Raw genomic sequence first — 5234 nt, forward strand, 5'->3', positions numbered from 1 at the left:
GTTCTTCTGCCCATTTTTGATTGTGTTGAGAAAACTGAACTTTTAATGAAAAATAGAACAGCCTTTTTAAAGCAAAGGATTTAGAATTTTCAATGTTTGACTCTGTAAATTCCTTCTAAATTGATATAGTAGTTTGTAATTTTGCTGTGGCAGACACTTGCATGTTTCTTTGAGTTTGGTGTAACTGAGTGAAGATAATTGTCTACAGCTTGCATATCAAAACTCTTGATGCTTCTCAACTGTTCAGAGACTCAGATGAAGTGACTTCTTAGAGGAGATTGTCCGTAAAGAGGAAAATTTCTTTGTAATAAAGAAAATGTTTAAAAAGCACAGAATATAAGAGACTAGTGGATTTTACTGGAGAATAATGGAAGCTGGGATAAAATAAAAAGTGAACTACTGAACATGGCTCAAATATATGCAAGTACATAGTGCATTTTATCAGGAAAATTATAGGTAATAGTGGTATTCAAGACTTTGCAGATATTAAAAGATTTCAGAATATATTTCCTCAGATATTAGCAGTCTACTGTATTAATCTTTACAATGTTTAATAAGGCAGAAACATAAATTTACATAATTTTCACGCGTCTTATAATCTCTTGCATGTTTACTATTTAAGTAAAAATAATTTACTTCTGCAATTACATGATGCAACACTTCTTAATTCGGGTAAGTGCCAGTATGGAATGGTTCTCATTTCTGAAGTGATTGTAAAAACTTACAATGTAATATTTATTGTTCTTTCATTGACTGCTCTGTACGGAACGTGTAGTGACTTTCTCTGTTGGCCATCTGCTAAATTTAAAGGAATTCTAAGGTAGAAAATGTAAAATTAGTTTGAATTTTTATCATCATTGGCTACCTTACTGCTGTTGCAAAATCCTTAGGTGACGACCTGATATTGCTGATCAGTAAGGAAGAATTAAAAGGAAGAATTACATATAGAGAAAACCCGATGTATAGACACAACAGGTATGCAAGGTAGGAGGATGCAAGGCTGAGAACTGAAGCCAGAAATGCAGCTCCACTGCCCTGTCTTAGACTATCTTCAAGGCACAGAGAGTACGTGAACTTAAAATGATTATATAAATGTAATCGGCCATCTAAACAGGCAGTAACAAGAGGAATGAACACATTGAAGCCAAATGAATTTAAAAATTCTACAAATCAAATTAGTTCTGGGAGAAAACTGTCCTTGTTGTATAAGTGGAAGAATTTAATAGGGGCATCTTTGGTGCTGATAGAGATCAAAGTATCTAATCCATCCATGCTTCTGCAAGGTGTCCTGTCCTCTCTTCAACCAGATAGGGAGAAAGGGTTTAGATTTGTGAAAAAGGACACTGTTATTTCAAAGCACAAGTGCTGTAAAGCCATATAATATTCAAACTCATGAGAAAAATCTCATATATAGAAGAATTTCTTTTTGGAGAGTATTTTTGGAGAGAAATGACCACTGCAGGGAGTCTATTGTGTATTTACACCCTCTAAACTGGTGATTCTAGAATTGGCAAGTTAGGCTCACTCATTCTAAAATATAGCTCATCAAGCCATTTCCTAGAAACAAAGGAAATCTTGGATTCCTAAGCTAAATAATCTGCAATGGATAGCACTGATACTATAACAACCACAAGAGGACTATGCTCCTGGCAAACAGTCCCAGATTTCAGGGTAAAGAGAGGATCTTTAAACTTCTAGATAGAGAGACTGGGTTACTAACAAAGTAAAGGTAAGTACAGTAATATTTGATTTCCCATTTGTTGCACTGAAAGTACAGAGACAATGGAACAACATTTATAAACTACTGAGAGAAAAATGGGTTTCATGAATAGTGTTATAACAAAGTGTGTACAGAGGAATTTTGAATGGCCATGCAAACTGTGTGCACTGCTTAACTCAGGGGCACTATTCACAACACAGTATTGTATTGCTGGCTGCCCTGTGTACTAGACACCATAAGCAATGACCCAATGGATGATGATGATGTGACTGGGAAGAGTATTTGCTTAGATTTTTAAAGACTACAAAACAAATTAAATAACATTCCATTACTATTTTAGGGGAGTTTTGGCAACTATCAGAGGAAACTTTATTCCGATTAAAAGGCCCTAATGTTAAGTGTTACATAGTATAAATTGTATGCCATGACTCACTGTGAAACACTGTTTTCCACTTTTCTAATACTGTAAGAGCAATTTTCATTGTTTCTTTTGTTATATGTGGACAAACCTAAATTTAAGGTTTTTGAGAATGGGTTGCTTGAGAGGTAGTCTGACTCACTATAATAGCTAGTGTTGAATGACTCATTCAATGTGAGTCACAGATCACACTGTCCATTGATTCCGATATATTCCCTGTTACAGATACTGTTGGTGCCTGCCCATGTCTTTTCTAACTATACATCTTCATCTGAGGGCTTTCTCTGATGGCCAGAGGCATTTAAGGCAGATTGGAGGAACTGGGAAATGACTACTGTTCATAGACTCTCCCCCAGACCATTTATCAACCAATGATTGGCAGGAGTTGGTGAATAAATACCCCAGATCCTTCGCCCTTTGGCTGATATAAATTTGACATTCATGCTCTATACTGGCTCATGGTGTTTCCAAAAATGATTAAGCTTGATTGCCCACAGTTGTAACTTGTTTGGTAAATTACCCTTTATCAGCTGCATTCCCTTTCCTGTCTCACTTCATCACTTTCTCACTCATCAACTATTCACAAATAAATTACTGCACTCAAACAATGTCTCAGTCTGTGGCAGAACACAAACTAAGATACCTACCCCTTTTCCCCTAAGGTAGAATTTAATGCTTTATATAGAAACCAGGCATACATGTACTATACTATTTCGTATGAAGCGATTATTACTTTACAGAAATCTCAATGGTTGGCGGTCCTCTCACTACTTTGGATATGCCCCATCTATCCAGATGTTATTCAGATCTAAGCAGAATCTTAGAGTGATTTTTCCTTTTACCTCATACCTTTAAGAGTCTGACCCCCACCACATACATATACAATACACTCTACCAAAGTTTATAGTCAATGTCCATTTTAACTTGGTATCTGAAATATACACTTCACCTAATAAAAAGAATTTAAAGTTTTTATAATTCCAGATATTTCATTTGTCCTTTAAGTACGATTTACTTCCATTTTTATTGTCCTACACATGAAGACCAGACTTCAGATAAAACTTGTGAGACAAACAAACAACAACAACAAAAAAAAAACAAACAAGAAAGAGACAACCCAATGTCAAAAGGCAAAACAATCAAAAGAACAAGTGTCAGATATGACTCAGAAGTTGGGATTATCAGTCAGGAAATTTAAAATGATCATGAGTAATATGTTAAAGTTTCCATGCATGATCAGATTTAGAGAGAATTTAGAGCTAGACCGATAGAAAGTGTTTTTTAAAAGTCAAGTGAAAATGGTAGAAATAATTTTTTAAAAACATGAGAACAAACATAAAGGATGCCTTTGGTGAGCTCATCAGTAAATTAGACACAGTAGAGGAAACAACAGTGATGTTGAATATAGGTCAATAGATATCAAAATTAAACACAAAGAAAGAAAAGAGTAAAAAAAAACCCAGAATATTCAAGTACTGTGAAGGACTATCAAGTTATCTAACTTATGTGTAACTGGAAACTTAGAGGAAAAGAATGAGAGTTGGGCAGAAGGAATATTTGGAAAACATAATGGTCAAGAATTTTTCAAAGATAATGAAAGTCATCAAACGAAAGAATCAAGAAACATAGAACCTGAGGCAGAATAAATAAACAGAAACCAAATCATAAGAAAACACAAAAACACCTGGACACGTTATATTGAAGTGGCCAAAAACCAAAGATAGAGAAAAGTTTGAAGGTAGTGAGAGGGGAGGGAAAAGTACACAGCCAGAAGATAACTGAGTAACTAAGTGACATATTTCAAACTGTGGGGGAAAGAGACCTGCCAACTCAGAATTTTACCTAACAAAAAATAACTTCCAAAAATTAATGTGGTCCAGGTCCCCAGCTTGGGGGACTTTCTTCCTCACTGCAGGATACCTACTTGCTTTTGAATTTTTGCTTTTTTACTTCCACAGATGTAGGGGTAGGTGTAGGTGATGGGTCAGGAAGGTTGGAGCTGGGCTGGGTTGACCTTCTCACCTGGCTGGGCTTCCAGCACCCCGCTTCTGTGCCTCCTCCAATATGGTCCAGGAATTGGGCAGGGGTTGGAGAGTAGCTGAAGTTTTTGGGGTACTCAGTGCTATGTGAGTTCTGCAGAGGGATGGCATAATGGGTCCTTTAGGTTGGAATGGGGCTGGATCCTCAAGGCTGCTGGAAACTCCTCAGCCTGAAGTTTAGTCTGGGGCCAGGACTGAGAGCAACTCTGAAGGGGTCTCCCCCAAGCCTTGTGCTGTCTTCCTGGTGGCATGAAGCAGGACAAGGTGAAGCTGCAGCAAAACCTGGAAGGGTCTCAGGACATCAGAACTTTACAGGAGCTCCAAAGCAGAAGAGGATCACCCAGTGGGAAAGTATTTAGCCAAAGCAGCAGCTGCTGTTTTGAGACTCTGCAGCTCAGTGTCAGGAATGTGTGTAAGCTGTGTCCCCTGCTGCAGAAATAGGTGGAGGAAGCTGACAACAAGGAGAATCTTCAGGGGAAAGGCAAAGAGGAGTCCCTCCTGCAGCAGGCTCGAAAGGGAGAGCAGATAAGCACTGAGAACTAAGTAGCTTGGCATCAACAAGCACATAGTCTGAGTGTGGCTCTGTACCTGGTACCAGAAGGGCAGTCAATCAAGCAGGAACTACTCCCATGAGAGTATTTTGAGGCTGCTGAGTCTCCTTTCATGGGGTCACCAGTGTGCTTTTCTCTGGCACCAGGACCCATTTCAGTAGCCTAGACTATGGGGCTCTCACTTCACTATTCTGTACTCCTTGGTCCCTTTGACCTTTGAGGGTGAAGTGTTCCCTTTTGTCCAGCTCACCATTCTGGGCTTTCTCATGCATTCCAACTGAGGTGCCTGCTTTTCTCTGAGGGGTGGGGGCAGGAGTGGGGGATGAGGAAAGCAGGAGAAACTGGGGAAACAGGACCCTGAGATTTGTGCCAGGGCTTTTGGAGTTAGGTTTTTCATTCAATAAATAGGAAACATTCAATTAATTGGGAATATGAAGAATGGGGGCAGGGAGTTTTGAGGGAAATAGTCAGAAGGAAGGTAATATTCATTGATGTTCTTGATTTTA

At 38.5% G+C, this 5234-nt stretch overlaps 1 pseudogene; it reads left to right on the top strand.

The window, feature by feature from the left end:
- The first annotated feature begins 651 nt into the window (after positions 1–651).
- Positions 652–4894, top strand: LOC112409246 (POU domain, class 5, transcription factor 1-like; annotated as a pseudogene).
- The last annotated feature ends 340 nt before the right edge of the window (positions 4895–5234 follow it).

This window comes from Neophocaena asiaeorientalis, unplaced genomic scaffold (genome assembly GCF_003031525.2).
Source record: "Neophocaena asiaeorientalis asiaeorientalis breed wild unplaced genomic scaffold, Neophocaena_asiaeorientalis_V1.1 scaffold197, whole genome shotgun sequence".
Taxonomy (NCBI): domain Eukaryota; kingdom Metazoa; phylum Chordata; class Mammalia; order Artiodactyla; family Phocoenidae; genus Neophocaena; species Neophocaena asiaeorientalis.